The sequence below is a fragment of the Larus michahellis genome, chromosome 4 (genome assembly GCF_964199755.1).
Source record: "Larus michahellis chromosome 4, bLarMic1.1, whole genome shotgun sequence".
Taxonomy (NCBI): Eukaryota; Metazoa; Chordata; class Aves; order Charadriiformes; family Laridae; genus Larus; species Larus michahellis.
The window spans coordinates 72,539,756-72,554,677 of record NC_133899.1 but is presented as its reverse complement, the minus strand read 5'-3'; the positions used below and the strand labels follow the sequence as shown (position 1 = coordinate 72,554,677).

The 14,922-nt window shown below is 45.8% G+C and overlaps 1 long non-coding RNA gene across 1 annotated transcript; it reads left to right on the top strand.

The window, feature by feature from the left end:
• Positions 1-211: 211 nt before the first annotated feature.
• On the top strand, positions 212-14,640 carry LOC141742751 (uncharacterized). Its single transcript, XR_012586843.1, has 3 exons — positions 212-467; positions 1,395-1,602; positions 12,897-14,640. It is a non-coding gene; the product is annotated as an uncharacterized LOC141742751 (long non-coding RNA).
• Positions 14,641-14,922: the final 282 nt, after the last annotated feature.

Genomic DNA, 14,922 nt, shown 5'->3' with positions numbered 1-14,922 from the left:
AGCAGGCAAGGACATGAGTTCCCAGAGATTCAGCGAGAAGGGGACAAAAACAAGACCTTGTCTTCCCCGCACAGCTTTTCCCAGGGCTCTGACCTGACCCGCTCCCCCTCCGTGTTCTCCCAGGTCCCATGGGTGCCCTCCACCTTGCGCCAAGGTCTCCAGGGGGACATCTGAGTTGGAGGAGGGGACAAACAGTTTCCCTTCCCCTTCTGTACCCAACCAGAAGGAGACGTGTTTCCCCAGCCGGGTTTTCAGACGGAGGGAAGGCGAGGTGACACAGCGACAGCAGGGTGCAGAGCCGCCCTCACCCCAGCTGCCCTTGCGGAGCAAAGCGGGGGGCAGCCAGCCGGGCTCCGTGCCAGCAGGGGAGGGGGATGCTGGCACGCAGGGGCAGCCCTCGGCACGGAGCAGGGACCGTGGCCCCAGCGCCAGCAAAGCGAGCGATCGCAAAGCGGATTCACCCAGCTGTAAGTTGTTTACCAGAACGAGATGGAAACCAAATTAATAAACTGTCCCAACTCCTGTCCCCACACTCCCACTCAGTGTATTTGCTTTTTTTTCCCTTCTGTCTTTGCTCCTGCCCTCCCACATGAAAAAAGCAAAGTTATTTGTTTATCTTCCTCATAGTGCTTTATAATGCCTTATAAAACCATTACCCAGGCTTGTGGGCCAAAACCCCATTTTACAGCTGTAGAAAACACAGCTCGGAGAGGCAGAGTAACTCAGTTGGGGTTTTATAGCCAGCCCGCATCAGAACCAGCTTTCAGTATGCGTTTTCTTTGCCTCCTAAAATGAACCTTTTTCCACCAGCACCGGAACTTTCCGCCACAGCCGGAGTTACCCATCGCACTATCTCTAGCCCCTCGGCTGTGTATTTATTCTTTGTTCTTCAGAGTCCTGGATGTTGCGGGACGTAAAGCTGAGTGTATACTATTGTTCACTTCAGCTTTGTGCTGGTGAAAGGACAAGCACAAAGGAGGGAGAGGAGAAGAGAAAAGGGGGCACCTTCTTGTACAAAAGGCTCTGAAATCCCGTATGGAAAAACTCCATAGAAGTGAATAAATGTGATTCTAAAAGCCTATTGAATTTAAGAGAGAATGTTCTCCTTCCCACATGGTTTTCAAACACCATATAGACTGGTGCAGTGTTCAAGCAGCAGGAAAAAAGAGATCAGTCTCTTATCAATGCTATGGAGTTATCTGTATAAAACAATTGCGTTCATTTCCACTAAGTACCTTGTGGAAAAGGCCTAGGGAAAAGGATGAAAAGATAACTAGGAAAACAATTTTGGTTGGTTTGGTTTGGATTTCGAAATGGTTGCAGAATAGCAAGCATTACTGTTGCTTTTTTCTCCTGATCCTCAGTGGTATTGTGTTTGTTTATTTTGTTTATAGGCTTTTCTGTGGCAATTGCCACTACAGCATCCGGCAGGGAGTTTTTAAAATAGTGTGAATGCTTGCCTAGATGTTTTTTGAGATGAGCGGCTTGCCTGAATATTCATCTTCGCTACACATGGAGGAGGCTGTGCTCAAAGGAAGGCAAAGTGAGTCTTCATGATCCTTTATCTTGCTGGATGAAAAAGCAGGAGCAAGCGAAACAGTGGTATGTATTGTATCATCTAAAGCCTCTTAGGGGAGGGAGAGGGCTGCAGAAGGCGGCAGTGCAAACTGAAGGCCTTTTCCACGTAGCTGCTGCAGGAGGCACAGGCTGTTGGTCTGCTAGAGACAGTCACAGCTGTGACAGATGTGCGGTGAGATGAGCGCAATGAAATCCAACACGGCATTCAGGTAGACTAATTTCTCCACACAGAATTCAGCGAAACTGTTCCCGAATCCTCCTGCACATATGTGCATGTGCGTAGGTATGTTACATAAAAGCAGTGTTTACCCTGGAAGCCCGGAGGAGACATTAAGTGAGCGCGTGCACTGCTGACGATGGACACTACAGTGCCCAAAGGCAGCTTTTCTGTGGTAAATTTATGTCAGCTTTTATATGCTACAACATCTGGGCCCAAAACTGGAGCAACCAATCTAATAAGACAGCTTGGTTATGAGCAGTCACTCCAATGTCTTGACCCTGATCATCTCCCTTTTTTCAGACGATAAAAAGCTTGGCCCGCTCACTTACAGACCGCTCATTTCAGCTATCCCCAAGTCATGCGATTTCGCTGGCAGGGGAGAAGATGGCGCTGAGAGTCCTGGGTACCAGTCCTCAGCCACAAAAAACTCCCTGCTGGTGTTGAGCAAATTGTCTGTCAGTCGACACGTGCGGTTTTCTCTGTCCCGGTGAGCGGTCCCTTTGCTGCTGGCACGTGTGTGATGGGACGCTCAGTCCCATCCCTCCAGGGAAGCCCTCGTGTCACAGTGACAGGCAGATATCCCAGGGCTGCCGAGCTCTTTCCTGGGAGGACAGCTGGATTTGGAATGGTCACGCAAGAGAAAAGGGGAGGTTTCCTGGCCCCTGCCTCTCCCCTTGCCCACTCGGGCGAGTCTGGGAGCAGTCAGCCTTTCATCTCCTCAGGCCTTTGCTTATCGAGCCATAAAAGGTGGATAGCAATCACTCTTACCTCCCAGTGGGGTCTGGGAGTTTTGTTTGGTAATGCTTATGAAATGCCGTGACTGAAAAGCAGTGCAGAAGGGCAAGGTTTTAATTAATTATTATTGGTCCTCTAAATGTGTGGAGGGAAAGGGCTGTTGCGGGAAGCGCAGTGGCACCTTGGTAGGTTACAAGACCGTCCGGTGCCGCTTTGCTCCTGGGCAAGCTGGTCCCTTACACTGTGTCATTGCACATCAGCCTGGGCTCCCCGGGAAACCACAGGGTGAAACAACGTGTTGAATCATTTGCAGCTTCTCCCCTTTTGGGTGGCATTTTTTTTCCACATGCTTGCATGTTGTTTCCATCTTATCCTGGGCCTCATGGCTGGCAGAGACACAGTCTGCTGGCCCGGGCTGAGGCCAGCCCTGAGCTGTGGGGCCAGGCTGACACCGCAGGTATGGGCGGCACGTAGGGCGATGGGTCCTGTCATGGGTTATCCCAAACACACACAGCCGTGATGCAGAGAACGTGATGGCAATCACACCGTCACACAAGAGTTAGAGCATTTTTTGCCTTATGTATGGGGCTCTTCCCACAGATTTCACTGGGTGTCAGGTCAGCTCCCAGACGCAGCTCCTGCTTCCAGGCTGCCCCAGCTCTCCCAGTGGCTTTCAGCTCCCTTACAGGCGACAGTGGTGAGCGCACCACTCAGAGACCTTCCCGTTCCTGAGCCCATTTCGGTGCTGCCGTGGAGGCTGCCCAGATCCACAGTGAATTCAATTAGGTGAGATTAGGGCTCCTTCTCCAGCATCGTCATCCACACTGTGGGTGCCCAGTATGCCTGGACTTCAATGAGTCAGTGCTGGGTTTTAATTAATGATGAATTTTCAAGGTTATTAATTAACCCTGCTATTTTTGCTGTTCCATTTCTTAAAGAGAAAATCCAAGTGAAAGTTTCTGGACTCTTTCCTGCACCGGCTTTCCTGTCTGCAGCCACAAGCAGCTGCGTTGTCCTTGTGGTGTGGATTCATGGGTTTGTGCTCTGGCTCTAACCCAGGAGTGCACGCCGGTATCCTTCGCTTTGGTATTCACCTCTTTTCTTACCTTGGCTGGTTTTATGAAAGGCATTGATGGAGCACTTGTCAGCTCCTTTCATGCACTCTGACAGAGCCACTTGTGTCACAGTGTGAGCATCTCTTCCCACCTCTTTGCTCCTCTGGTGTTTTGCTGTCTGCTTGCAAAGGCAGGGGTTTTATTCTAAGCGTGCATATTATTGTCTCGCTCTTGGCAAACTCCAAAGGATGTCTGTGTATCTCATCATACAACCTGACACAATATCCTTCCCAGATGGTCCAGATACTGTTCTGTTTCATTAACATGTTTCTCACTACTGCCAGAGCCCAATAGAGTTGTAGGAACAGTGGCTAGAGAGTGCAAAAGGCAGTAATGAGATTTTTTTTATGTGCGCCTTTGTGGTATTGAAGAGCTTTATTTATCATCTCTCCGTTCATCGTTCCCGCTCAGGCTGCTGCTGGTGAACATGTTCTGTCTGAGTCCTGCGTCAGCCACACCGCATCTTGATTTCCACTTAAATCAGTCTCCTACCATTTTTACCCCAGCAGCCTTTGAAATCAGGAGGCCACTGGAACAATAGGCAGAATTTATACTGCAGTTTTCATCTTCACAGCAATTTTCAAACAAGAATGAATCAATCTTTAATGCTCCCTTATGTGGGACATGACAAAAGACTGCAAGGCTGATTTTACGGACTGGGCTCAGAAAACCTGAGGGACTTGCTGAAAGCCACAAGAAAAAATATGGCCTAAACTGCAAAAAGAACAGATGAGTTTGCCATGCCCTGTGCTACTGAATTTTTACATCCACATCATGTTCCCAGACAACACCTTTTAACTACTAGGCAGTTTATTTTCTGCCTGTGTCCTATATTGCACCAGTAACAGCAGAACCAGGACATTCGCGGCCACCTCACTGTGTCAATGATATTCATTAATGTAACATATTCTTTCAGTGGAAAGGGAAATTAATTACTGGAACTTATAGGGCATGTGGTGACCCAATGCCTGGCAATGCTGAATGCCTTGGTGGAGTGCAGGATGTACTCAAGGCTGTACACAGGGAAAGGTCTTTGTGTGGAAAATGATCCCTCAGGCGTCGGAAACACACTCCCTCCCTCCCCCATCATTACAAAATGCTACCAATTGGTTTCCCTGTGCTGCTGAACCTGCTGCTACCTGCTCCCCTGTCTCTCTCCTTCTGTTAATAGAGCTGAACAATTTGCAGTTTCATCACTGAACCACGACATATCCTGATTTTAGTCTAATATTAGTAGGCGGCTTTCTCATTTTGCAGACTGGGGTTCATCTGCACCTTAGAAATTAGCCTGGAGTTTGGATTATCCTTTCCAAACCCTGCTCACAGAATGCTTCTTTTTGGTAAAGATAAATATGGTTTAAAGTCTAGGAAAACATGGAAGGAGCCTACTACCTCAGCCCCAGCTCTGACACCAATATGCTCCTTGAGCATGGATAAAACAGTTGTTATGCTTTGCTGTAATAAGCTTTTGAAAAATGAGTTAATTTTTCTGTAGTTCAAAGGTGGGTTATGAGAAGAAATTATTAACCATGTAGAGTGTTCTCACCCTGTAAATTGAAGAGAGGATAATTTTTAAAAAAAGTCAGCTTACAGGTCATTGAGAATCCCCACAAAACCAGAAACATCCCCCCAAAGGAACCAGAGCAGGTTTGTAACACAGCTTCTGCCTTTAGGCAAAAAGGACACACATAGAAGAATGCAATGGCCTCTCCCTGACCCCGAGTATTTCCTGGATATTCCCAAAAGATGGGGTCAGGAAGAGCCAACAACTTCCAGAAACTGCAGGGGCATCTTATGTTCTGGTACGAGTGGAAATAGTCTGTGAAGGGCTCTGTCAACACGGTTTTTCCTCACCAGATGTGACCCTATATTTTCATTTGGGCAAAGGGAATCATTCTAGAAAAAGACAGGGAATTTAACAAATGCTCCTGGACAAAGCCACATAATTTGCTAGAAGCAAATGAATCACACACGGTCATGCTTCCCTTTCGTTCTTTTTATTAGTGCCCACACCCATGGTACACCTCACTTCAGTTTATTAAAGATCAGAGACCCTGTTTTAACTTCAAAGTTGGGGATATTAAAAAGACCCAAAGCTGTCAGAAAATCCTAAAGGAATGGTACTGCTTTTCTCCATTTAAATTTTCACTTGCTTTTATTATTTTTCCTAATTCCCATCAAAGCCGTAGGAGGCAGTGATGCCTTTGGACTATTGCCCTATATCTTTTCATTCTGCCTTTTTCTTTCCTTTCTGGCCCATTCTGGAACAGGAAAACAACGTGGGTGGCAGAAGGGCAGCTTCCACCACTTCATTAAAACATTTTTTTTTAATTGAAATGTCTTGCGGAGGCTCTCATTATACCTATTAATATACGACTTCACACCATTCTTAATAGCATTCGGCTATTATTATTTTAGATGCACTTTTGATTTAATACATTAAAGCTATCTAAGTCCCAATATATATGTTGTTGTTAGCCAGTCAGTAGCTGAGTAATATATGTCTCCATCAATGATGTTTTAATGATGCATTGTTCTAATATATCACCAAAAAGATAATGCTCGCATGATAGATTAGTGCCATACATCACTGTAGTGAGGCGGTTTTTATGATGTATTGCCCAAACAATGACATTGGAAAGGAAGAAGAGACACATAAGAAATGGTAGGTTTTAATTTACTACATTTTTAAAAACACTTCTAATATTCTTAACAGAGTAATAGCTGACCTAGTCTGAAGTGGAAGAGACATGATATTAAAAGAGAGGTCTGAAGCAGATATCTCAAGTGCAATCCAGTGGGTCAGAAGGCATCACACAGACTCTTAAGATATGTCCTGCATCTATTTACACCAGCAGACAGAAAGGCAAGGAAATGCAATGAAGGGGGAACCTAATTTTTTGTTTTCAAAATGGACGTACATCTGATGAGAGAGGTGAGGCCCCTTTGGCTCCAGACAGGATGCCTTTGTGGTACAAACACCAGCTGATTCCAGCTTCATTGATCCGTGAAACACTCCCTCCCTGGAGCTGGAGGTGGAGGGAGGTATCATCTTTGATGAGGTATTTCTTTGCTGCTTTTTTTTTTTTTTCAGTCAAGTAAGGCTGATCCACCAGAAAAGTAAAAAGTTCAACAGGAATACGGCTGTGTCGATGAGGCATAATTTCAGGCTAACTGTTGGCTAATTAAGAAAGATTGATATTTGGGCGTAAGGCTCCTGCCAAAATCCAACTGGCTTGATCCAGCTCTGTTGCTATTTGGCTTGGCGTGACGGGCTGTGCCCTGATACATGTGCTGGTTTTGTAGGGAGGAAGAGGTACGGAGCTTCCAGCTACTCACCCTCTTATGTCACAAACAGCTGCCATGCAAGGCTCAGGGTTTTGCAGCCATGGACCATTGGTTTAACCTCTGCTGGACCGGAGACTGCAGAACCGCACGCTGTATGTGCTCTTGCAGGCATGTAAGGTGTGTAGCGTGTACAGCTTTTTGGCTGGACGAGCACCCCACCACCTGGGAGGAGTGGGATCTCAGCGCGAGCCGGCGGCTTCCGCAAAGGCAGTGTTTCAAGATGGCTACTGAAGGCTCTGGTAACTAGTCACGTTTAGCAAGAGTGCATACTGGGGCAGCAAGAAAATAAAGGGGGAAAAGGAGACAAAAGTGAGTGAGCTGAAAGCATCGAGCTGGCGAGGGCAGCCGCGGAGTGAGCCATCGCTAATTGTATGCCAAGTAGGACTTCTGAAAACTGCCGTGACCAAAGCGTTTCTTTCATCCCATGGCTGCATATACCCTAGCACTCCAAATGAAGAAGTTGCAAGACAAGAAATCACATAAGTCTCCTAAAAACTAAAGCAAAAAGCGTTTGTTTCTTCAAGAAAAATACTGCTGCACATGAAATACAAAGTGCATTGAGTTGTCTGATCATGCTTTTCCTATATGTGTCCTTCCACTGACATCAGCTGGAACAGTGAGTGAATAATAAGGAAAAAAATAGAATTATTGGTATTAAAGAACAAAATCCCTGTTCGCTGTTAATATCCAGTTATGTAGTTAACATGTATCTAATGTAGAAAAAAAGCACTAAGTAGGTATTGTACTCCAGGCAGAAAATATTAGACTTTAATTAAATGAAGTAAACATCTCATTAAATGTCTATTTTTACAGACACTAATGAACATTATTGCTGAAGGGGCAAAGGAAATAAGACAATGAAGAAGGCAAAATGTATTCCTTAACAAACTTGAGTAGTAAATATTTCCTGTGATCTAACAAGGTATAATAAGAAATCCTACTTTATTAAAATACCTTTAAGGATGTAAGAAAACCTATCTCCGATCAACTCAGCTAGAAATTAGACCACACATTTCCGCTTGGCTTTTTAAAAACTCCTACTCTGATTATAATGCACCATTGGAGAAGATAGCGTTATTTATTTTAAGATATTTCACACTAGGAGAGCAGAAGGTCTCGACTGCAAGGCAACCTAGAAAAAGGTATAGAGAAATGTGAGCAATAACGACCTCGGGTTTAGAAGTTTTCTTTAGCTTCTGCTTATTCTTTTCAGGCAGTATCTTTTATCCTACCTCTTCCCGCAGGTTGCATGGTGAGATTTGTACTCATCGTGTTCCCCTTTACCTGCAAAATTCAGGGCATGCAGCATTTTTCCCCAAAACCTGCCTCGTACCGTGCTGGGCCTAGCGAGGTGCTGTCATGAGATGGGGCTTATCCCACCTCATATCTGGTGCCTCCAACACAACTTTGAGAAGGGCTGTACTCACCACCCAGGCTGTCTCCTGTCTCTTCCTCCTTTCCTGGTTGCCTGTTCCCACCCTCCCTGCTGATTTCATGACATGCCACCAGACCAGGGAGCTCCCTGAAGCTGCCGTGTACAAAGGGTAGGTCTGGACCAGGATGGGGCTCTTTCACAGCTGCTGGGACCTTCTTCTGCCCCATCAGCTTTCACCTTTACTCTGCTCCTCAGTTGTGGGGAACATGGCTTTTGCTCTCTATTTTTCCCACATCGTACCCAACACTGTCCCCAATTTTAGAGTTTCCAAGGCATCGGTGAGCCATCTGCAAGCCCGGAGAGCCCCAGGAGCTGTGTTTATCCCGGTGCCCTGCTGCAGGCAGTCATTTCTCCTCTCCCCGATGTGCTGCAGCACCACCAGCTTCAGCACTGGGTTTTGATCAGCCGTAATACTTCTGTACAGGAGGAGGCACGGCTTTGTACATACATCTCGCATTATTCATTCATCAGAGCTCGCCTGTGTGGTTGCTGGTTATTTACAGGAGACCCTGTCTTTCTGTCATGCCCAAAGTTGTTTTTCTCTGAAGCGTCGGATACGAGGCGTTGCTGGAGGCAAGATGCCCGGTGTGGGTGATCAAACCCGCTTCGCTTCTGCCCTGGAAATCAAGATCAGTCATGGTTTACGGTCCTGTGAGCCAGATGGTTAGCAGGGCTGTTGGATTCATTTCTTGGTCTTTCTGTGCATAAATCCAACAAAATGCTTTTACCTTCCTACAGCTGGCACGTGTGCCTAACGATTTGATCTTTTGCATTTTAAATATTTATTCAGTATTTAATTTAAACCCCTGAGACTAATCCTGGTGCTGTAACTTAGCCCTCAACTAGTTTCACTGAATCATCTCTATCACAATTCAGCGATCTTCAACAAATTGGCTTCGCATACTGGTAGGGCACAAGCCTTTTTCTATTTGTATTTTGGGGGTATTTTGGAAAGAGCTACGGGTGATTTTTTTAAGTATTACAAGGCATTAAACTGTTGTTTCTGTCTTTTAAATTATAGATGGTCTCCATAGAGACACTGAAGTTCTACATTGCTCTCTTGAATTGCCTGAAGAAGTGGCACTTAGAATTACATTCGGAACAATGCTAATTAGCAAATGCTGAATTTTAAACAAGCTTCACAGCAAGGTTTTTGTCTGATAGGAGCAGCAACCAGCAATTGACTGACCGAACTGACAAAGCTGAATTACAGACAACATGCTATTTAATTATTCATTAGATATTTTACAGGGTTAAGTACAATAGGCACCATTCCCTTTCTGAGGAATCACCGAGCCAAGCATAAGTGCCTTAGAAATCCAGCATAATAAACAGTCGGACAGAATCAGCAAAATGAAATCTGCTTCCCAAATAGCAGATTTATTGAGGAGGGGGGAGGCAGAAACAAACCTTTGCAGCCATTTGATGAGAATGCCCCAGCACACGTACGGAATAGAAATAACTCGTCGGGAGCCCAAAGCTCCGTTAAGAGGGTTTTGGTGAAGGGGACCATTGCTGAACTGGGAGGAGGACAAAACACATGTCCCCGGTCTAGAACTGGGCCTGGACAGTGCTAGGTGAAGGAAGATGGAGCAGAGCTCCTCATGGGCCCCCAAATCTCCCATTTCTGTCCAGACCCGTGGGTGTCTCTGACTCAGGGAGGGGGTGTGTAGGGGCGCAGGCCCCCCAGCTCCCCCCACAGCTCTCCTGCATGGACGCCCCACTGCGCAGGGGGCTCATCAAAGGCTGGCTGGGAGATAAAATCAGGTGGATATTTGCACCACAGCAGAGCTCAGAAACTGCCAGTAGCAAAAGGCAGATGTTGGTGCTAGAACTCGTTAACCTGGCAGGGTGCATGTAAGGAGAAAAAGAAAGCCTTGGAGAAGGCTTTTATATTAGCCAAGACCTTGTCACTGGCAGAATGAGCCATGGTCAAAGGAAATGGTTGCAAGAAGAGGGGAAGATTTGTGGATCCATGCAGAAGCCACAAAAGTGTGGGGAAAGACCGTAGATAGATGCTGACCTAAGCTCAGACACATTTAGGAAATGGAACCTGGGAAATACATGTGTATTCCGCTATTTGGCTTTGATCTATGTATTTCTTGTGCTAGCTAAAGCAAAGACCAAGTCTGCTCCAGCAAAGCCAGTGAATGAGGGCAATGTTCTGCGTCTCCCAAGCCAAAGGAAAGTGAAGAGGAAACGCTGCTCACTTGTGGAGGCCCAAACGCAGGAGCTGCAGATAAGTCCCTGTGGGCAGCACTGCCAGGGCTGCTTCAGGTGCCACTTGGGTGACTCTGGTTGTCCGCGGTTAGATGCACCACAGAGCAGGTGAATAATTTGGGGCCACACTATGTGCCAAGATTTATGCTTGGAAGAGGACAGGCGGGCTGCTGGCATGCTGTGTCCTTTCGCTGGAAGGCAGGGGTAGTAGTGACTGCCGGCATTGCAGGACGCTCAGTCAGCGCGGTTATACGGGTTGGTGTAACTGATGTTTGCGGAGAGCACTGCTCTTTAGAGGAAAAAGTATTTTTAAAGAATACTAAAGTGACAGTTCAGTTTCGGTAGTGATGCAGCGAAATCTCTCCCCATCCTGTATCAGTCTTTGTTGTGAAACATGTGTGCAAAATGGGACGACTTCAACACAGTGCACGCGCCCTTGGCTGGGACCATGCATTATACATCAGGTATTTGCATAAGGTGATTATGCTTTTCGAGATGAGACAACTGAGTGAGTAGGATGAAATCTCCTATCTCATCAAATGGAAGCAAATGTGACTGGTAGTGCCATTCACAGATGTGGTGATACTTCACCATCCTTATTATAGTATAGCTACCTACATACGGGCTTAAAACTCAACTTAGTATAATAAAATCTATCTATCTAAAGTGGTTCACAATCTGTAGTCAGTTATTTTCCTACTGCCGCTTTTTCATATCAGCAGTCACTGTACTTGCCACAAGCATTTGAATGATCTGTCGTAGGAGAGACTTGCCCTGCAAAAAGGCTCTGTACACTGCGGTTCTGGTAAATAATACCTGTACTGAACCTGACTACAAGAATGATCTCACCCTGTGCATTGTTTTCTATGCTATGTCCACCATTATTGTGACTATATCTCCCAAAAACACAGAGAAGGGCTCCCATAAGGGTACAATTATTTCCCTTTTCCTTTCAGCCTGCATATTTTATTCTTGCTAGTTTTGTCAGCGGCATGAAAAAGCTGGGTGCTGAAGCCTGCAGACTTCTTGTTCTCTCCTGGCACTGAATCCCACACGCATCTCAGAGAGCAATCGGTCTCCTTTCATGTGTCCACTGAGCGCAGCACTGTGGGAGTATACATAAGGGAAAGCCTGAAATAGGGCCTTTTAATTTGACAAATGGGAAATACAAAGATGCTGGGTTGCCGCTGTTGCTGGCTAAGACAGCTACTCTCAGCAACACGCGGGCACATGAGCTGAGCTCAGCACAATTATATAGGTTTGAGTGAGCATGCAGTTTCTCCTAGTCACCAAAGGGTTCAAAGTGATCACGTAGAGAGATTAAAAAAAGAATCTGGTGTTTACCCACACCTTTCTCTCCCCATTTGTATGGTGCCAGCTATATAAATACCCACTCCTCTCATTGTGTGATTGCTTTCTAATCTAGGGTAAGAGCCTGCCTCGGGGATGGCATCCACAAGTGGATTTGCCCTGCTTGCATGAAAAGGTAGTCAGGCACTTTGTAGTCACCCTAAGTCCCCAGACTCCCAATGCTATTTCATGGCCTGAGATGTTTGTGGAGAAAAAGAAAAAGGCCACATGAAAGAAGGCATTGGCACGCTGATCTGGGAGCACTCGCTGAGTCTGCGCTTGTTTGGGGTTGTGCAACCCGAGGGCAGGCGTCAGCAAAGCAGCCCTGGTCCACACGAAGCTGGGGGTGGGCAGGGGGTTTGGAGGAGAGGGTCCCAGGAGGCCGAGAGAGCAGAAAACACAGGTGGGGTGTGCCACAACCAGGGTCAAGGGCCCTCGTGAGCTCTGAGGCTTTTAAGGGTGTAAAACCTCCCTGTGTCTCGTCTTCCTCCAGTATTTCCCAGGGTAGGAAAAGAGGGATCTGGGGTTGGACCACTTGGCTGAATGAAATGAACAGAAGTGAGAATGAAATGTTTGTTGAATAGTTTTATTCGCTTTGATGTGTTTTCCTGTTACCTAGGAACAAATTAGCAATTACTTCAGATCTGATATCCAAAGAATGTACCTCTGGAGCTGACCTGACCACATGGGTCCTGGCTGCACCTCAGGCTGCATGTGGCTTTGAGCAGTTTGGTCTGTGTCGAAAAATAATTTGAATCCAAACAGTGCCTGTCATTTTATAACAGTGGCTCTAATTGCTGAATTAAACAGAAGTGAGAAAAATAAAACGAAAGTGAGCAAAGGAATTTTTAACTGCAATATAGCCCATTTGACATTTCTCTATTTGTTATTGTAGTGATCCATCACCTGGACCCATCGTTTCAATCTGCATTGGTCCAAGAACCATGAAGCGACAGTACTTTCTATGAAAAGCTGTGTTACAATACATTAGCAAGAGAGCTCACTCTCTCAGAGCTGAAGATGTCTCCTTAGACTAATGTTCAGCTTCTGTATTTTCTGGCTTTTGGTTGATTTATCCACGCAGGATAATATCACAATGCTGCAGGCTTTTATGTTTCATTTCCTAGCTTTCTAAAGGAAACAAGAAAAATAAAAAGGTAATTTAATGCACTCCACAATTACTATTTAAGCATTACATCATCAGAAAGGCTGTCACTAACTAGTAAGTTGTCCCAATGACAAGACAGCATTACCTAGCAACTGCAGAGAAGTCATTAACCCTTTTGTGAGCACCGTATCCACCACTGAGACTGGAAATATGTTGCAGGCAACAAATGCATATGCCCAAGTGCCTGAAAAAAACCCAGCTTCTTCCATCTTGTGATTATGGTGTGAACATTTTGCTCTGTAATTCTGAAAAGATGCCCAATTCAGTTCTGTGAAAGAACATATGAAGATCAAACGGCTGGGAAGGCAGCTCCTGAGAAAGAAGGGAAGCGTACTGAATCATACTAGTGCTATGTGTGCACACACAGAGTGAGACAGGTTTTTTTCTCTTGCCTGAAGAAGGACAATGGGTTAAAATACTACCAAGAGTGTCAGGAGGTTTACAGTTATTATTCATGCAGCTCATGGCTCTTTGCGGCCCTCCGGAACATCATCTGATGTTTTAGGGAACGTGTTATGTTCATCCTGTATTCTGCATAGCAGAAAGAGGTAGAGTTAGCTATAAGCTTCAAATTTAAGTATGATTTATGTGAAGAAAACAAAATTAAATCTGAACTCTGCCATGATTTACTTGGGAATGGGCAGGTCCTGAGGGCTGAAGCACCTGTGGGGCACCTCTCCTGACAAACTCTACCAGCCCCTGAGTTTGTGCACCTCCCAGGAAACTTCTGGATTGCTCTTGCTGCAGCACTGAACATCTACAATCCACACTGAGAAACAGAGCAAGGACCTTCCCTGCAGCTGCAGCTCATACAGCCACACGCCAGGAGGTCGGCGGCAGAAGTGAGCGCTGCCCACAGGAGGAATCTGGAAGAGGCACCAAGACCCAGGTCTGTGTGCTCAGGACTAGACTGGCTGCCAGCAGGGCAGCATGTCCGTGGGCTGTTATCCTCTTAAAGACCTGTCTTTATTTTCAGGAGCATGCCGTCTTTTCCTGTTGTGGTCTTGCACACAATGTTCATGTCCAGGAGATTGCCAGACATGGACAGAGCTCAAACCCTGATGTTTTCTGTGTAAATGAAGAGCGGAGAAAAAAGGTGTGCGTCCTCTTGTTCCCCTCTCTACACTAGACAGATTTCCAGGCCCTCGGAAAGACCTCCATAATGATGTCAGCAGGCTATATCTATCTTCAAATGCTGCCTTTTATTTTGCTTGAATACAGGTATATAGTAACAAACACAACAGTTCAATTTGTAGGTCTTTTCTTGAATTGCATGGCTTGCAGTAGGTGTGAAAGCAAGCAAGCCAAGAGATTCAGAAAGCATGAGGAGAGAAAGAAAAACCCAAAAAAGAGCAGCAAGAAGAGCACAATATTTTCTTTTCGTGTCCAATAAAGACGGTCTGGACAAACATCACTCTAATTGGAGCCATTCTTTGGTATTTTATTCCAAATAAATAAACTGTCCAACTCTATTATATATGATGTTGCATATTTTTTCCAATGATCCTTAACTGGATACTGGGACTGCACTTCATTGTGTGCTTCAAGCACAACAAAAAGAGCTTCTACAAGTATATTGGAAGCAAAAGGAAGACCAGAGAAGTTGTAGGCCCACTGCTGAATGAGGCAGGAGTCATGGTGACGGAGGATGTGGAGAAGGCAGAGTTACTGAATGCCTTCTTTGCTTCGGTCTTTTCTGCTCGGCCCAGCCCTCAGGAGCCCCAGGCATTGAATAAAGTAACAGGGAAAGAAG